This window comes from Callithrix jacchus, chromosome 11, assembly GCF_049354715.1.
Source record: "Callithrix jacchus isolate 240 chromosome 11, calJac240_pri, whole genome shotgun sequence".
Lineage (NCBI taxonomy): Eukaryota > Metazoa > Chordata > Mammalia > Primates > Cebidae > Callithrix > Callithrix jacchus.
In genome coordinates this window covers 115,249,199-115,264,851 of record NC_133512.1, presented here as the reverse complement: position 1 = coordinate 115,264,851, position 15,653 = coordinate 115,249,199, and the positions used below count along the sequence as shown (strand labels likewise).

At 45.7% G+C, this 15,653-nt stretch overlaps 1 long non-coding RNA gene across 1 annotated transcript in view; it reads left to right on the top strand.

Moving 5' to 3' along the window:
- Positions 1-3,023, top strand: part of LOC118143783 (uncharacterized) — a 78,193-nt gene extending 75,170 nt beyond the window's left edge. Inside the window, exon 4 of the long non-coding RNA XR_004728207.3 lies at positions 2,423-3,023. This is a non-coding gene — a long non-coding RNA (uncharacterized LOC118143783). The remainder of the gene's footprint in view (positions 1-2,422) is intronic.
- Positions 3,024-15,653: the final 12,630 nt, after the last annotated feature.

Here is a 15,653-nt window from a genome sequence, read left to right as displayed (position 1 = left end):
GGAGGAGGAGGCAGGGGGCAAAGAGAGACCATTTAGGAGGAGAGCAGAAGTCAGAGGGGAGAAAGGGTGGCTGGGAGGATGCACTGGGTGGGTTTGCACCTGCTCAGAGGTGGGCAGCTGACCTTTGAGGATTGTACTTCCCTGCACTGTGTGGCATGAGATGCTGTGTGTAGAGGAGCAGGGGTTCTCGTGAATCAGGAGAACACATCTTGGTAGAAATCTAAGTGTGCTCTCTCTCCATCCATCTAGATAGGATATAACCTCTCAGGACATCCAGAAACTGAAAATAGAGCATGTATGGCTCTGGAAGCAAGGCTGTATGTGTGTGTGTGTGTGTGTGTGTGTGATGTGCAAATGCGCATGCAATAGAAATACAAGCACCATGCAGACTGCATAGGTAGGCATCATCAATAAACATTTATTCGGCACCTACACTCAGAAACTCACACACATTTACAAGCCAACATATCCTGTTATACACATATACAAAAAAGATCACATTGACCCCTAAGGCAAAGAACCGTTTGCTTGAAGAAACTTCTCTTACAAGATATTAATAAAATACATAGGCACATTTTAACTTTAAAAACTCTGGAGAAGGAAAGAAGGAGGGTGAAGAGACGGGGTTTGGAGGGAGGAATGGGTAAGGCAGGCCTAATCACAAAGTACTTAGCCCACACGTCTGGGCCTCCCTGTAAGCACCATATTTCACGATACCTTCAACCTGATTTTCCATCTCATTGAAAACATTTGCCAGCTGCTGCTGAGTGACTCCATTTACTGTATATACATGGGCTCACTCCAATGGGGCCCCCTGGAAGGTTGTCCCTAAGGAAAGCAATAGGTGGAAGTGGAGTTGGAGGCCCTAGGTTTTGGAATTTTGATTCGGGGGTGGGAGAAGGCAGATGGGGGGCATCACCTGGGAGAGGGAGGGGGGACAGGCCAGGAGGTATGGTGGGGGTTCTGGTAACTTTCATGGGCAAGTCTTGGATATGAATTCTTTGTGGTGGGGAGTGAGAATGAACTTTTTTCTACCTACATCACCCCACATACAGACTCAAACATATGGACATGTGAAATGAAATACAGGGATTTCATAGTACCTCCCAGGATGGCTCTCAGGAGCTGGTCCTCTTGCGGCTGTGTTAGCTGTTTGCCTCTGCACTGGTGAACAGAGGACCCCTTGCAAGACCCCATCTGTCATAAACACCACCTCCATGGGTCTGCCATGATTCCCTCTGTTCTCTCCTCTCATCACTGTAATTTGGGTCCTTAATGCTGCAGGCTGCTCCTCTCCCATTTTCCCCTCCTGTCCTTTTTTTCTGTCCTCCTCTGCCTGTGACAGAAGCTTCTGGAAGAAAGAGAAGGCTCTCCTATTAGCAGATTTGTATGAATAGCAGGGTTTGACAGGGTGCTGGCAGGCTGAAATGATAGATAGCACTCCCTGGAGGAACCGAGAAACTGAGCAGCTAAGTTGTGATTCGAAAGCACAGGAGCATTTGCAGGAAGGTGAAGGCTGGCTGTTCCTGCTGAGGCATCTGGGGACCTCGTCAGCCACACTGACCCCTTCGGCTGGTTAACTTGGTCCATTCCCATTGTAGCCTGTAATTGGTCCACAGCCTGGGGTCGAAGTTTAGCAATTCTCCGTGTTTTTCCCACAGAGAGAGGAGATGCTTTGGGTGGGTTTGTACCTGCTTAGAGGTGGGCAGCTGACCTTTGAGGAACGCGTTTCCCTGCACTGCTGAGGACACTCAGCCCACGGTTACAGACCCCTCAGTCTTTGCCTTCAACCCCAAAGCCAGACCCAGATCTGTACAGGCTGAGAGCAAATCTTCAGGGAAGCCTTTTTTTTTGCCTTTGTAGCCATGCCAGTCACACCCCTAGGCTGTGGGGCTGGGCTTTTCCAAGTCTGGCTGTGTGGGGATCGCATCATTAGAACTCGTCTATATTATGCAGATTCTGTGATTCAAGGATTAGCCAGGTGGCGTGGAAGAGGCCTGCTCCTTCCCCCTCCCTTCCTGGGACATCTGCCTTCAGGGTCTGATCTGCTGCTGGCCCCTCCTCCTGGCTCCTAAGCTCCCAAGCTCCCCAACTTCACTTAATCAGCTTCCTCTGCTGCCTCTGATTTCCAGCGGCATGTGGCTGCCCTGGGAAAGACACTTGGCCCACAGCCTCACAGCGATTCAGAAGACGCTGAGTGAGGACCTCTGTGTCCCTGCTCCAAGGATCACGGGATGACCCGTCCCAGGACACTCAATCCTGCCTGCTGAGGCTGGGCTCCAAGGAGGTGCCTGTGATAGCACCAGCACATTCTGCAGAAATGTTTGAAATGTGTTAATAAGTAACAGTATCTATACAATTACCTAGATTTGCCTGAACTTTACTGGGCAACGAAACAAACAGAACTATTATATGTTCGCAGAAACGCCATGGGACAGAAGACAAACTGAGGCTTGGTCACCTGGAGGATCAGCAGCTGGATTGTTTCCTGTAACAAAGTTCCCGCTAGAGAGTCCCTGATCTCTGTGATGCAGTATTTCCCTAGTTTTTATTTCTACTTCAATGAGGCATCTCAGTGTCAGTTTCCTTTGGGAAAAGAAAATCACATGTCCCCACAGCTTTGTGCCCAATTGTGAAGGACAATTCAGCGTTGATTGTCTGTCTGGACTCTCGTGGGGTGGAGGCCAGTGGGGCTAGTACGATGCTTAGCACACCTGGGCTGTCTAGCCTTAAGGAAACCAGATCTGCCAGGGAGGCAGGAAAGCAATGCAGAGATTTTCTTCTGCCTTCCTCGGGGGACGGTCTTCCGGAGCAACAACGCACCATGTAGCTACAGAAAACTTATTACGTTCCAGGTGCTGGGAGCAGCTAGTTGCAGATACTTAGAGCGGTAAGATTTTAAGTTAGACATAAGGAAGGACTTCCAGCTATTGGTATTGATATAGTAGGACCCAAGCTTTCTTCACAGCTTGCAGCGTCAGGGAAGGATGAGATCATTCTTAAGAACATTTTGAATAAAGGCTTAGAGGGACTGAATAGTTAATGATTCTGTTAACATTTCTCCCAGTTCTCCTCCTGCTTTCCAGGATGATACTGATGTATGATTTTTTACTCAAAGCCCTCCCCCATCCCCACAGACACACCTGGAGCCTGGCAGGCCTGGGTATCTATGGTGTTTTCACGGCGGGGAGAGCTGAGGTGACCTCTGTGACTGCCCTGGGCACAGGGACCGTGGTTCTGTGAATCCTCCCTGAGCCTGCTGGTGGGGCCCCTCGGCAGCCACTGAAAGTCAGGTTTCCCAGCTCAAGTAAATTCTGGAGGGGATTGACCTAATTTCCAGAGTCTAAAGGGCGACAAAAAGCCCCAGTCAAAACCCCTGTAAGTGGGTGATAAACAGTCTCTATTAGAGAAAATAAATAAGGTCTCCAAAGGAGAGCCGGCTTCCTGAGACCCCTTGCCTTTCAGAGACAGCTCTCTCCTGGGAGGGGGACTTGCTGAGCCTCTGCTTCAGCTGCTCTGGAGGAAAGGTCTGACTTGCTGTCTCCCTGCAGCGCTACTGCCCACCATTTTCACGGACCACCACAGCCAAAGGACCACTCTGCTCACAGCCTCCTGATGGACCCACAGCAGGGAGGGGCTGTGGGAGAGGTCTCCACCCTGCCGGGTGGGGCTGACAGTGGTGCTTGGCCTGTGGAGTTGAAATGTATTGGTTCTCTGCCTCGGGAGGAACAATCACTCCTCTGTCTCTCTCTGTTTCTGTCTCTGTCTCTCTCTCTACCACACATACACATACACTAAGACAGCTATCATCATACCAAAGTTACATATTATGGAAACTGAGGCCAAGATATGTTAAATAACTTGCCCAGTTTTGCCCAGTTAGTAAGTGGACAAAGCTAGAATTAGAACTGAAGCCCAGTGACAGCTTTCAAATCAAGTTCTCTTTCCTGTACTCTGGTGCTGCAGTCACTTTAGTCAGTACAGGGAGTACTTGGGAATCTTGCTCAAATGCAAGTTCTGTAGGTCTAGGGTGGGGTGGAGATTCTGCATTTGCAGTAAGTCTCCAGGTAGCAGGGTGTGCTACAAACACCCCAAAGCTGCAGACCCCAGGGAGCACTGCCTATAGGATGGGAGGGGGGAATCATTCTGGAAAATGGGGAGACATAAATACCAAGACAAGCTTAGGTCTCCAAGGAGGCAGGGAGATCAGGATGGTAGGAAAGGGCAATCTGTCCCTCTCTCTCCTTAGAGTACTTCGTGGTTTGCACTTTGCCTTGGTCAGATTTCCTGATATCGGTGCAACTTGTGCTGATCTCAGTGGACATCTGGAGCCAGAAATGACCAGGAATAGGGGGAGACGACATCTGCCAAGTTCCATTCCTGGTTCAAAATTTGAACTTGCTAGCTTGTTCATTCATCTAATGACACAGACCTGATGGCAGATTGAATTTTCCAAAAATGACTGTAACAATTTCTTTCATCTCACATGTTATTCTTACAGTGGGGATTTTCGTCTTTCTTCCCCATGAATCAGAGTGGATGTGCAATTATAGCTGAAGTGATGCTATGGGACTTCAGAGGCTACATCATAAAAGGCAATACATTAGGCCAGGCACAGTGGCTCATGCCTGTAATCCCAGCCACGGCTGAGGCAGGTGGATCACCTGAGGTTGGGAGTTCTAGACCAGCCTGACCAACATGTAGAAACCCCATCTCTACCAAAAATACAAAATTATAGTGCATGCCTGTAATCCCAGCTACTCAGGAGGCTGAGGAAGGAGAATTTCTTGATCCCAGGAGGCAGAGGTTGCCATGAGCCGAGATCACGCCATTGTACTCCAGCCTGGGCAACAAAAGTGAAACTCTGTCTCAAAATAAATAAATAAAAGGCAGTACATTTTCCATCTGGCTCTCTTGGGACGTTTTTCCTTGGAATCCAGCCACCATGCTGTGAGGAAGCCCAAGCAGTCACATGGAGAGGCCATGTGGAGATGTTGTGGCCAGCAGCCAGGTGTGTCAGTGAACAGGTCTTTAGATGATTCCAGTAGGTAGTCAGAGTCATCCCAGCCTCCGATGCTTTCCATCTGAGCCCTCAGACATTGTGCAGCAGAGAGAAACAATTCTTGCCTTGTCCTGTGATAGGGTTTGTCTCTGTGTCCCCACTCAAATCTCATCTCTCATACCACGTGTCAAGGGAGGGACCTGGTAGGAGGTGATTGGATCATGGGGGCAGTTTCCCCTATGCTGTTCTCATGATAGTGAGTGAGTTCTCATGAGATATGATGGTTTTATAAGTGTTTGGCAGTCCTCCTTCACGCTCTCCTTTTCCTGCCGCCTTGTGAGGAAAGTACTTGCTTCTCCTGCACCTTCTGCCATGACTGTAAGTTTTCTGAGGCCTTCCCAGCCATGCAGAACTGTGAGTTAATTAAACTTCTTTCCTTCATAGATTACCCAGTCTTGGATATTTCTTTATAGCAGTGTGAAAACAGACTGATACACCTTGTTTGAATTCTTGACCAGCAGAATCCTTGAGCATAAAAAAGGTTGTTTAAAATGTTGATGCATGGCTGGGCATGGTGGCTTATGCCTGTAATCCCAGCACTTTGGGAGGTCAAGGAGGGTAGATCACCTGAGGTCAGGAGTTAGAGAGTGCCTGGCCAACATGGAGAAACCTCATCTCTACTAAAAATACAAAAATTAGTCAGGCATGGTGGTGGGCACCTGTAATCCCAGCTACTCAGAAGGCTGAGGCAGGAGAATGGCTTGAACCCAGGAGGTGGAGGTTGCGGTGAGCTGAGATTGTACCACTGCACTCCAGCCTGGGTGACAGAGAGAGACTCCCTCTCAAAAGGAAAATAAAGCCGATGCATTTGTGGTGGTGTGTGACACAGCAGCAGTAACCCACACTAGCCCCAAAGCAGAGACTGCCTGAGGGTGTGGGTGACAAGGCTCAGCAGGGAGTTATAAACAGGATGGGAAGTGGGTGAGCGCCTGTGTTCATGTGCACGTTACACTGTCAAAGGTAGTCTTCCATACTATGGACGCCTCAACAATTCTCATTTTACAGATGGGAAAACCCTGTTTTCAGATGATTTTCGTGCTGAGGATTATGAAGGTTAACTGCTTGCCAAAGGTCTCCCAGGGGCTGAGATTGCACCAGGATGACCCCTAGGTCTGACTCCAGAACCAAATCTCTTTCCATTAAAGCTGTGCTGCCTCAGTTCCTGGACTCGCTCAGCTTGTCACTGTCTGGTGCGAAGCCGTGGATGGCTGGAGCCCTCCCCTTGGTATGATGAGTTTGAATTTTGTGCCTTTAGTACCTATTGTGCAAGAAGAAAAATCTCGAGCATTATTTAATAAACAGAGTCAGAGGAAAGCCATAGGACAGGGCAGGTGTTATTTATCAAATGCAGGAAATAATTTAATCAAGAAAAATCAATCATGGGGTGACTGTTTTCCAGGAGGGTGAGGCTTAGTGTGAGGACTGAGCTCATCGGTGCTCCAGGATATGAAGGGGGCTGCAGATGGGGAGCAGTTGTTGGGGTCTTTGAGCCTAGTTGGTATCAGGTATTTTTCCCATCTTCTTTGTATCTGCAGAATCTCTTCACAGACTGTGACTCCGCACTTACGGCTCTCAGGCTGTGGACTTCATTACCACTGAGTAAGGTGGCAGACTGGTGGCCCCCAGCTCTCTCAGGCACATTGTTGCTGCTGTGATTTCAAAGATGACTGTCAGGTTCCTGTGGACAAAGTGTTCCTGTCCAGTTTGCCTCGGGCCCCAGCTCCTAGACCTCCACGTATCCCATCCTTGGCTCCTGATGATGTTTGAATCCTGATGCCATGATGTGACACCATCTTCTTCCTAGCACAGGAGTCTTTGAGCGGAGCTGGTTGGAACCCATGCCACAGAAGCAGCTGTGGGAGGGTACAGGGCCTTTGCTCTGGGAAGAGGAGTTTTATTCAGACTCCCTCCCTGATGGGAACACATCTCTTAAATTCCTGGCAGAATGGGACCAAAGAGGTCACCCTTCAACTAAGTCTCATGTGGGAATGCTCCCTTTCCTGGCATCCTATCTCTCAGTTTTTGGTTAGAAGGGATACTTTTGTCTCCCCCAAACTCTTCTTCCTCATGCCCTCTTGTTCGTAGCGTCAGCACTGGACATGATGGAATGGTCATTTGCATGTGACAACAACCAGGGTGTTTCGTAAATGTGATTACTATCTACCATCAGCTCACTTCAACTGATGGAGATTGCCCTCTATAGCGTAGTGGGGCCTGATCCAATTGGTTGAAGGCTTTAAGAGCAAAAACTTAAGTTTTTCCAGGAAAGAAGAAATTCTGCCTCAAGACTGCAGCCTGAATTCCTGCCTAAGTTTCCAGCCTGCTCTGCAGATTTCATGCTTGCCAGCTTCAAAATCACATGACCCAATTTCTTAAAATAAATAAAAAGTAAATATTTTACACACACACACACACACACACACACACACACCCCACACCTCTCCTGTTGGTTCTATTTCTCTGGGGAACCCTGGCTGATACAGAAGAACCCCTGAATATAACATTTTTATTCTCCTGGGCAACTCTGACCCAGGAATGGCAGGTGTGATGACAGTGGTGGTGGAGATGGGTGGAAGGTTGAGGCTGATATGCAAACACACATCACACACACACATTTTCTGAGACTGTGACATGTGGACATTATTTGCAGCGTGTGGGAAGGAGGGAGAGTCTGCTGGGAAGAGCACCGGACTGGGAGCCAAAGGCCAGAGCTCAGGCCTTCGTTCTTGACTTCCTACTGCTCTTCGGTAAAACTGGGGGGAATTCCAACAGTGATCAGGGAAGTCAAATAAGATATGAATGTTACAGCATTTTGTAAAGCACTATGCAAGTGTCATTTGGCGTCTCTTAATGTTTTAAAATGCAGATTCATTCCATGAATGATCTAAGTTAATTATTTTTGGGAGAGAATCTGACCAATAGGTGGAAATGGACTTGTCTGTCTTCCCTCTGAGTGACAGTTCAGCACTGTCAAATGAGAAAATAAAAAAACTGGGGGCCATTTGTCCGAACCAAGGGAAACTCAACAGACTTCAAAAGAGTTTTATCAAGAATGCAAATATGAGGTTATTGGACTTGCTAGAAGGTGGTACTGGGGAATGAAAGATTCCCACTGGAAGAGGCTCTGAGGGGTGTTTGGGCTGAGGGAGGTTTAAGGGAGAAGGGGCAGATCTAGCCCCTGTGGTCCTCCTATTCTCCATCGTGTCTTTGCCTTCCTTGCCTTGATGTTTCAGAGCCAAACCTGGACAACGATATCTTTGCATCCTCAGCAGAGTGTGGGAGCTGTAGGCTGTTGGCAGGGCTGAGGCTTGTCCTGGGGAGGAGAAAGAGGTCTACACAGCCAGCTAGAATGCTTAGAGGATTCTTTTTTTTTTTTTTTTTTTTTTTGAGACAGAGTCTCACTCTGTTGCCAGACACCAGGCTGGAGTGCAGTAGCACAATCTCGGCTCACTGCAACCTCTGCCTCCTGGGTTCAAGCAATTCTCCTGCTTCAGCCTCCCGAGTAGCTGGGTCTACAAGTGCATGCCACCCTGCCCTGCTAATTTTTGTATTTTTAGTAGAGACAGGGTTTCACTATGTTGGCCAGGATGGTCTCAATCTCTTGACCTCGTGATCTGCCTGCCTCAGTCTCCCAAAGTGCTGGGATTACAGGCTTGAGCCACCGTGCCCGGCCGAGAGGATTCTTACATTGGCAAGAAGTGTCTGTCTGCAAAGTGCCCTGTGCCCCTACTCCATACACATGCCCTAGGACCCTAGGGTCTGATTTTTAACTCCTCAGTTGCCTGTCTCTTAGACTAAGCATTTTATGTGGTCAGAGGCCATCATGACCTGCATCCTGGCACGTAATGTTTAATGAATAAATAAATGAAGTCCCAAGGATGCCCAAGCTGCAGGTCATCATTCATTATAGTCATACTCCTGTGTGCACTACATCAGGAGCCCTGTGGAAAAGTGATTTAGGAAGGGGGGCCAGGGGAGGGGAGGGAAAAAGTAGAGGAGATAATTAACTAAAGAAAGAAGGAAGATAATTTCTATCCCCTAGGGATTTACAACTTTCACTTGAGGTCAAATATACTCACACAGGGCTAACAGTTTGTTCCTATAAAACATAATGAGTTTCATCCTACAGCATCTCACTGCAGGAGAATTAGCGGCCAGCCTGTGTGCAACACAAGGCAGTCTCTTGAGAAACAAACCTGGAGGTGCCAGGGCAGAGGAGACCAAGCCCATCCTGGATGTGGTAGGGCTGGGTTACATGAGGACTAAACCTAGAGGGAGTGCAATTGGAAAGGGCATCTGAGTGGGGCGTTGGCCATTCTCTGAGCTCCGAGTACATTGGCAAGCTGGGAGAAAGCCCACTCTGAATCCAGCCAAGATCGATGTCTCAGATCCTGCCCATCTCAAGCTGTCAGGAACCTTCTTCCTTACAGCACATTCAGCCGGCACAGTCTTGCATTAATTTAGAGCTAATTGTCAGGTAATGAATTCGATTTGGCTCACCATATTGAAATCCCTTCTGCTCCCAGCTGAACACCAGTAAATCATTTGCATCACAAATCTTCTCTTCGCTGGATGCTCAGCTTGCCCAAGCTGTTGTTCAGACCCTTCCTGCCTCCCCATATTCCCTGGTCTTTGAAAGCAACTGAAAATCATATCTGCTTGTTAGAACCACAAAGCTGAAACTCACGCAAGGAAACTGAGTCTGGGTAAGTATCTTTGAAGAGCCTAGAACAATGGTTCTCCAAGCATGGTCCCCTGAACCAGCAGCATCAGCATCCTACTAACTCACTACAAATGCACATTTTCAGGCCTCACCCCAAGATAATGGAATCAGAAACTCTGGGGTTGGGGCCCAGCAGTCTGTGTTTGAGAAGACTCTCCAGGTGGTGCTGATGCACACTCAAATTTGAGAACCACTATCGATACGATTTGGCTCTGTGCCCCCACCCAAATCTCATCTTGTAGCTTTTATAACTCCCACGTGTTGTGGAAGGGACCCAGGAGGAGACGATTGAATCATGGAGGTGGGTCTTTCTAGTGCTTTCCATGTTCTCGTGATAGTATATGGGTCTCACGAGATCTGATGGGTTTAAAAACGGGATTGTCTCCGCACACGTCGTCTTGTTGCCTGCTGCCGTCCGCGTAAGATGCGACTCGCTCCCCCTTGCTTTCTGCCGTAATTTCGAGGCCTCCCCGGCAACGTGGAACTAACTGTAAGTCCATTAAAACTCTTTCCTTTGTAAATTGCCCAGTCTTGGGTATGTCTTTATCAGCAATGTGAAAATGGACTAATGCAACTAATCTCTTAGAACATTCACTAGATCCACCAGAATGTCAGTGATTCGACTCCATTCACTTTAACTCCCTGCAAGACCAGCTTGTCTTTTCCGGTTTCTGGATTTTCTATTTCTTTTCTACCTCTGAATAAGCTAGGATTAGGTTTAGTTTGGGGGGAAAAGACAGATATAAGTGACTTAAACAAAACAGAAGTTCGTATCTTTAATGTAAAGAAGTTGGTAGTAGGCTATCCAAAACTAGTGTTGTTTTGACGTGAGCATGCTCTGTTGCTGCTCTGTCAGCCTTAGCATGCTACCTGATGTCTAGGATGTCTGCTCAGGGTCCAGCCATCACATCTGCATCCAGCAGAAAGAAAAGAGAGAGGAAGGGAGAAGGGCATGCTCATTCCTTTTACAGAAACTTCCTAGGAGTTGCACACAGCACTTTTATATCTCATTGGCCAAAATTTAGTCATTTAGCCATTCCTGGCTGTAAAGGAGGCTGGGAAATATAGTTTTTATTCTGGGTATTCATGTCCCCAGTGAGGAAAAATCAGGAAGTCTGTATTGGAGGAAGAAAGGGAGATCAGATATTGGCATAGACCACTAGCCACAAACTGATCTGTGCCACAATTTCTGAGACATATTTCTGCTTCAAAGTCTTCAAGCAGAGTTCTCCATGTTCTTTACATTCTTCAATACTGGCTTCAAAACACATTTATTTCAGGAAGCATTTTTCGATCACTCTGAGCACTGCTTTTCCTGACAGCCCCCACGCCTGTAGCCCACTACATTTAATTACCACTGCCTGCTGATCCATCTAATTTCCATGGAGTCGTGATCCACCATCAGACAGTCAGAGCCTAGGAGCACGTGTGTGGGTGGCTTCACAGCTGGTATTTGTGGAGCTATGGGGAGCCTCTTGGCCTCTCCAAGGCCTTCTCACCTGTAAAAGGGGGGTACTGTAGGTGGTCCCCGAGTGCCTCCCAGCTCTAACATACCATACTGTTGTTTTTGGATCCCTTCCCAATGTTGATGATGGTCCTTGGGGCGGGGAGGCAGTGGGGCCTGACCAGCTAACGAGCAGAAGAACTCGGGAGGTACTGTTGATTCACAAGAGCATGGATGGCAAAGGCAGGAAGTAGGGCTCAGGGTTTGACTTGGATGATGGCTTTAGGGAAACTGGTTCTGGAAGTGAGAAATGTGATTTGTATTCAAATTAGGGGAATCCATGGGGAATCCTGTAAAGTTGACGCTGATAGGGAGATCATTTATCTGAAATTGCCCCTCTGTGCCTCGAACTCCTTCCCATCTAGGTCTGTCTTAGTCAGAAAAACTTAAGACTTTTTTTTTAAAATTTTTATTTTTAAAATTTTTAAAATTTTTTATTGGATTTTGGGTTTGGGGGTACATGAGCAGAGCATGCAAGACAGTTGCGTAGGTATGCACATGGCAGTGTGCTTTGCTTTGCTTCTCCCCTTCACCCACATTTGGCATTTCTCCCCAGGCTATCCCTCCCCACCTCCCCCTCCCACTGGCCCTCCCCCTTTCCCCCCAATAGACCCCAGTGTTTAGTACTCCCCTTTCTGTGTAGGGCTTTTAAAATTAATTATTTTACAATAATGTATTATTGTAATAATTACAACAATTTACAATTACAATAATTACAATTATATAATTAATGTACTATATGTACAAATACAATTAATATACAGATAATATATTAATATAAAATATAATATATAATTATACAATTAATATACAGTTATAATTATTACAACTATAATTACAATACTTACAATTATATACATAATTATATAAATTATAATCAATATATTATATAATATAGTATATAATATATAATTTATATGTATAAAATATATAAATATATAATATATTAATTATATAATACAGCATAGATATATATATTGGATATAATATAAATATCCAATAATTATTATTGGATATAATAATTATATATTATATAAATTATAATTAATATATAATTTATTATTTTCCAGTGTTTATTATTTTTTTAATTGCATTTTAGATTTTGGGGTACATGTGCAGAACATGCAAGATAGTTGCATAGATACACACATGGCAGTGTGTTTTGCTGCCTTCCTCCCCTTCACCCACATTTGGCATTTCTCCCCATGCTATCCCTCCCCAGCTCCCCCCCACCGCTGTCCCTCCCCTCTTCCCCCCAATAGACCCCAGTGTGTAGTGCTCCCTTCCCTGTGTCCATGTGTTCTCATTGTTCATCACCCACCTATGAGTGAGAATATGTAGTATTTCATTTTCTGTTCTTGTGTAAGTTTGCTGAGAATGATGTTCTCCAGATTCATCCATGTTCCTACAAAGGACACAAATTCATCATTTTTGATTGCTGCATAATATTCCATGGTATATATGTGCCACATTTTCCCAGTCCAGTCTATCATCGATGGGCATTTGGGTTGGTTCCAGGTCTTTGCTATTGTAAACAGTGCTGCAGTGAACATTCATGTGCATGTGTCCTTATAGTAGAACGATTTATAGTCCTTTGGATATATACCCAGTAATGGGATTGCTGGGTCAAATGGAATTTCTATTTCTAGGTCCTTGAGGAATTGCCACACTGTCTTCCACAATGGTTGAACTAATTTACACTCCCACCAGCAGTGTAAAAGTGTTCCTATTTCTCCACATCCTCTCCATCTGTTGTCTCCAGATTTTTTAATGATTGCCATTCTAACTGCCATGAGATGGTATCTCAATGTGGTTTTGATTTGCATTTCTCTAATGACCAGTGATGATGAGCATTTTTTCATATGTTTGTTGGCCTCATGTATGTCTTCTTTTGTAAAGTGTCTGTTCATATCCTTTGCCCATTTTTGAATGGGCTTGTTTTTCTCTTGTAAATCTATTTGAGTTCTTTGTAAATTCTGGATATCAGCCCTTTGTCAGATGGGTAAACTGCAAAAATTTTTTCCCATTCTGTTGGTTGCCAATTCACTCTAGTGTTTCTTTTGCCATGCAGAAGCTGTGGAGTTTAATCAGGTCCCATTTGTCTATTTTGGCTTTTGTTGCCAATGCTTTTGGTTTTTTGGTCATGAAGTCCTTGCCTACTCCTATGTCCTGAATGGTTTTGCCTAGATTTTCTTCTAGGGTTTTTATGGTGCCAGGTCTTATGTTGAAGTCTTTAATCCATCTGGAGTTAATTTTAGTGTAAGGTGTCAGGAAGGGGTCCAGTTTCTGCTTTCTACACATGGCTAGCCAGTTTTCCCAACACCATTTATTAAACAGGGAGTCCTTTCCCCATTGCTTGTTTTTGTCAGGTTTATCAAAGATTGTATGGTTGTAGATATGTTGTGTTGCCTCCGATGCCTCTGTTCTGTTCCATTGGTCTATATCTCTGTTTTGGTACCAGTACTATGCTGTTTTGATTACTGTAGCCTTGTAGTATAGTTTGAAGTTATATATTGTAATTATATATTATAATTTATATAATTATATACATATAAATTATATAAATACTATATATTATGAAATATATATAAATTAATTATAAATATATTTTAATTATATTTATATACATAATTTATATAATGATATATAATTAAGTATATGAATATAATTAAAATCATATATTTACGATTATATATAATTATAATTACAATTATAAATTGTGTAATTATAACTTATATATAATTATAATTTTCTTGTGATATTAATATTATTGTAATTGATTTATCAGCTGGGCTCAGTGGCTTATGCCTGTAATCCCAGCAAGCACTTTGGGAGGCCAAGGCTGGTGGATCACCTGGGGTCAGGAGTTCAAGAGCAGCCTGGCCAACATGGTGAAACCCCATGTCTACTAGAAATACAAAACAATTATCTGGGCATGGTGGCAGGCACCTGTAATCTCAGCTACTTGGGAGGCTGAGGCAGGAGTATCACTTGAACACGGTAAGCAGAGGTTGAAGTGAGCTGAGATTGTGCCATTGTACTCCAACCTCACAACAAGAGCAAAACTCAGTCTTAATAATAATAATAATAGGTTTATCAGCCAGTTGCAAGCTGGGTAGTGGGGGCAGAGTAGACATGATTTCCTCTTCTCTTGGAATTGATAGTCTCATTGGTGAGACAGAATTAACCCAGGGAATAAAGACCCACAATCTAACCCTGCTAAATGGCACGGCCCAGACTGGAAGCCTGGAGGTTTCCAGACAGATCCTTAACCACTGAAGCTGTTAGATGGGTCTCTAGCCCTGGAGACTGTTTGGGTTTGGTCAGGAAGCAAGGAGGGAGGAGCAGGAGTGATGGTGGCCATTGGGAGCAGCTGGCTGGAATGAGTGGCCTGTGAGAAGCAAGGAGAGGCTTCTGTGGGAAGAATGCAAAGGCTTAAAATCCATGAGAGGATTTTGATGCTGAGAGCAATAGGGAGCCACAGAAGGCTCTCAGGCAGGGAGAATCGGGATCAAGCAATGTTGCAGACATGTGAGTGCCGGAAACTAGCGGGCAGAAAGACCAGGAGGGGAGAGTCTGGAGTCAGGCAGGGCAACCAGAAGGCCAAAGGAGTGGCCTCCCTGTTGCTTTCCTCCACATTTGCTCTGTCTCTGACCTGCTTCAAGGGGCTACTCACTTGGACACAGCCATCTTGGACTGTGGACTCTAGGAACTTCTTTCATTTATTCATCTACTTATCCTTTTGAAGTATTGATTTTGATACTTATTATGTTCCAGTCCCTATGGGACTACAGACAGGAAAGAGGCAAGATTCCTGCCCCTGAAGACCTCTGCAAATGAGGACAGATGCAACATACGTATACAACTATCTAATGACTTCTTTCCTCAACACTCCCCCTTTTAAATGAATTATTTTGTTAGGTGCACAAGCGCTAGTCCTCTGCTCCCACTTGCACCCTCCATCTCCTCAATCCCACTGATTTACCCTTTTTCTCCATGGGGCTCACTCATAAACATCAAGCACTGTAACATGGGAGGCAAAGGCGCCACCAGACACGGGAAGTGGTCTATGATGGGCTGCAAGGTGGAATTCCTTCTATTGATGTCCCCTGGCCTGCCAGGGCTTGTTTATTCCCACCACCTGGCACTTTCTGCACACTGTGGGTCCTGGGGGCAGGGCCACCGCTGAAGACTCCCTTGAGACCCTTTACCACCAATCTCTAGTGTTTCCAGGCCTTGGGAGCTCTGACTCCTTAACTTCCCGGTCCTCCTCTATTTCTCCTTCAGACTTCACCCCTCAGATCAAGGAAAGGAGTTGAAGGCACAGAGGAAGACACTCAGGTCCACCTGAGCTCAGTCACTGG